The sequence below is a fragment of the Gavialis gangeticus genome, unplaced genomic scaffold (genome assembly GCF_001723915.1).
Source record: "Gavialis gangeticus isolate Ggan-Ray unplaced genomic scaffold, GavGan_comp1, whole genome shotgun sequence".
NCBI classification, from domain to species: Eukaryota; Metazoa; Chordata; order Crocodylia; family Gavialidae; genus Gavialis; species Gavialis gangeticus.
Genome location: NW_017728995.1, coordinates 36,651,046 through 36,654,873, shown reverse-complemented (window position 1 = coordinate 36,654,873; position 3,828 = coordinate 36,651,046).

The window sequence follows — 3,828 nt, the reverse complement described above, 5'->3', positions numbered from 1 at the left end:
CCCGCCGCCTTACTCCCTGGAGGAGCCGCCCTGTGCAGTCCCAGCCTGTTGTTTTCCTGCCTGGGCCGGTAGCCCACGACGACCATTGGCAATAGTTTCTGCTGCAAATGCCAGCCACTGCCCACGACACGCAAATGTCTGGGGTTTCGGATCCACTGTTACAAGAGGAGATTTCAAGGCCTGTCTGGGTGGAAGCTGCGTGCCCTCCTGAGATCCCAGGGTGCCGGATCACCAGGCGGCCCCGCTCCCGCTCCTGGGCAGCGCTCCCAGAGCCGTTTGCAGGCCCTGACCCTCGGCAGCTCGGCTCTGCAGGAGGATTTCAAGGAGTAGCCTCAGCGCCCAACCCGAGTACTGACAAAAACATGACGTCTAAGCTCCTCTGGGCAAAAGCGATGCCTTGCTCTGTACAGATCTGGGCCAACGCGCCGCGCTTCATACGCAGCGAGCCGGGGCGCCGGGCGGACGCGGAGCAGAGCGGCACCCAGCAGCGCTGGGAGGACCGTGCTGCGGAGCTGTGAGGTAAGAGGTTCCCTTGGGTACACTTCGCTCTTTCTTACCTAAACCAGTGCAAACCGTGAGCAGCTCCTCACACTTAGTGCTGGCACATACCTGGGCCAGCCGGAGCGGGATCAGGCCCGCCGCGTGAACCTGCGGGCCTGGTCAGCTCTGCTGCCCAGCCGGGGGGGCAGGGCGGACACGTCCTCGCTCACCATGGTGGCGGTGGCCGTCTGCCTTCAGGGGGCCAGGGCAAACTCAGGGTCCCTCGCAGTCTCTGCGTAGGATCCGTGGGAAACGAGACCCCCGGGTCAGAGGAAGACGTGACATTGAAGACAGAGCTCACAGGCTAAAATTCAGGAGCGCAGAATGGGAAGCGAAGGGCAGGAGCTGCTGGGTGTGCGTCCAGGGAAGTGCAGCGCAGCCTCCGGTTCGTGCACGAACCCAAGGAGAAGGGCAGCACCTTCGCCGCACCTCTGCAGCTCAGCCCTTGCTGGCGGGCTCGCCCCGCGCCTCCACCGGCTCGCACGTCGCGGCAGGGGCCTGCAACCCATCGACAGGTGCTGCCCAGCCGGCTCCTGTCCAGCGACTGCACAGGGACGCGTGTCAGCCGGCTCCTCCAACAGGGCTGAACGAATCCCCGCCAAGAGGAATCAGTGTTACAGCACCGGCAAAACCCAGGTCCTTTTCTGCCGGGCAGCACAGGATCCGCTTGGCATCCTCCAGCGGAGCAGGATCCCGGGGGCTGTGCAGCAGCCCGGCCTGGCTGGGGTCCCCCAGATTGATTCAGGAAGGTAAGCAGCTGCTACGCGCCAATTAAAAATTAACAGTGACGTGGATGATGCAGAAACTAACAACCACCAGCCCTTTCCTTCCACAGGTAAAAATCCTGGGCTTAAATTGCCCTTGTTTTAAATGGGAAGTGAAAGCCTTTTCATTTGCATTTCACACCAGATCTGCCCTGGTGGCTGATTGTACATTCTTGAACCGTGATGAGACGAGGACAAGGTGTCCTGCGATTTGCAGATGTCCGAGTCCTTGCAGGGGCGCTGCGGGCACGCGGCCCTCCCGTGGGACCCACACCAGCACCAGACAAATCGCTTGTGCGGCACAATCACTGCAAAAGTTCCTGCTTTGCAGACTGACATTCAAGTACAGCTCAGGAAGCAGCTCTGGCCCCAGGCAGCTATTGCACAGCAGCCGTGTAACGCCGAATGCACCATGCCCTTCCTCAGCCAGGAACGCAGTCGCACGAGCAATGGGGTTTCGATGGAAGGAAATGTGCAGAGCCTCGCTCTTTAAACCCCCTCTCAGCTCCGGGTTTGATTGCACAATGTTTATGGCAGCTGGGTACTTAATGCACTCGTGAATGGCTCCATTATGGCCTGGGCTGTTCTGAGGTTTGCCCAGGGGACGGATATCTGGACTCTGATCTACTTCGTCTCTGTTGCGGATTCAAGCTGCTGCGTGCATCTGAGAGCCTTCACCGCAGGATGCGTGGCACTGGCAGAGTCTCTGGTGGACTCGTGGCATCTCCGTCCTTTCTGGGTGACAGGCTCTGCTTGGGGTATCACAGTGTGTGGGGCTTGGGTGCAGGAGCAGCAGGGAAACGTTGGCTGTACCGGCAGGCCCGAGGGTGCAGTGCTGCCTCGGGGCTGTCCTTGCCGTAAGCTCCTGTTCCCAGCACCTGCAGATCATCGCAAAGAGCCCTGCAAAGCGCAGCAAACTCTGCGGGGAGTCTGCAAGCCAGGGTCCCAGAGGGCCACAAACACCCACGGGTGACTGAAAATCACTGGAGAGTCTCTGTTGCCCACCCCGGGCTGTCCTCCTCTCAGCTTGGCCAGGAGCTGGGGTACTGCAACCCACAGGACTACCTCCACGGCTTCGGTGTGCGCTGCTGCAATCCACGCGCTGCCACGGCACGCTGCCCCGTGGTGCCGGCGAGGACCGGGATGCAGCTCAGAAACCAGCGTGGGGAGGCAGGAAGCACGGCCAATGACCCATCCGTTTGGGATGGCAAGGAAATGAAGCGTCACGGCCCTGGTACTGGCACTGTCCTGCGTAGGCCAGAGCGAAGCCCTCGCCTGCCACAGCACCGGCAGCCGGCTTCTCCCGGTACGGGCCCAGCCTGGATTCGGGCAAGTGTCTGGAAGCCAGAGTCTTAGCCGCAGCCTCTCAGCCTCTTGGCTGCCGAGGACGTCTCACGACGACAAACCTCTGGGGGTTGCTGCTCCTGTGGGAGAAGCCCCGAGACGCTGCAGCAACCCCACGCGGGGCCAGAACGAAGAATAACAATGAACCGGCTGCCATGTGCCCCCGACCCAGGAGGCAGGACGGGCACTGCTGCGGGAGGCCGCTCCCCGGCTCTGCCCTGCCAGCCCTTCCCTGCAATGCCGGCGAGGACCTGCCCCACGCAGGGCCAGGTTGCTCCCTGGGGCTGGGAGACCGGGTTTTGGTCGCTGTCCCCCTCACGACAGCGCGGCGTGGAGCTCGGGGTGTCTCGCCTGCGGCGCTGGCTGCCTCTGCCATGGAAGCTGCTGCACGTCGTGCCCCAGACAGAGGGGTGGAGGGCCCGGGACCGGGGTGCACACCTGCCAAGGGAGAGCCAGGGATGAGACCTCCGTGCGGAGCCGCTTTGGAGGAGCTGGGCTCCCTGCACGCCCACGTCCCTTCCCGCGAGGAGCCTGTGTCCGGGCTCGGTCCAACACAGGTGGGCGTTAGCCGGCAGCGCCGAGCTGACGTTAGCCAGCAGCCCACCGGCCCATTCAGACCCCCCGGGCTGGTGGGCATCCCTCCCTTGCAGGGGCAGAGCAGCCCACCTCGGCTCGCGAGCTAAGCCCCTGCGGCCCAGGGGTCCAGCCCGGGCCCAGCTGGGCCACGGGAGGCGGCTGTCCCAGTTTGTCCCCTGCTCAGGAAATCCTCTGTCCCGAGGCCCCCGGTGCTCTGCGTCTCGGTGGGTCTTTGCCCAGGTGCGAGGTCCCTTTTCTGTGGGCACCTGGCCCAGCCGTCAAGGGGCAAACCTCCCTCAGGCTTGCTCCTCGCTCCTTGCCAGCCTGTTCAGCCCCAGCGACTCGCAACCACCGGCCCGCGTCTGCCAGAGCCGCCTGCTCCCCAAGGCTTCAGCTCAGCTGTCTCCAAAATCCTGCACGCCGTCCTCCTGGGGAGCAGATCCCCCTTCACCGCCGGGCACCTGCACACCCGAGCCCCGACCGTGCAGGATTACACCCGTCGGGAGCCCCCAGCCCAGCTGGAGTGAACACAGCACGGCTGCTTCCCGCACGGACCTGGGGCTGGACAAGAAACGACCCGGCCCGAGGGCGCCCGTCCAGCAGC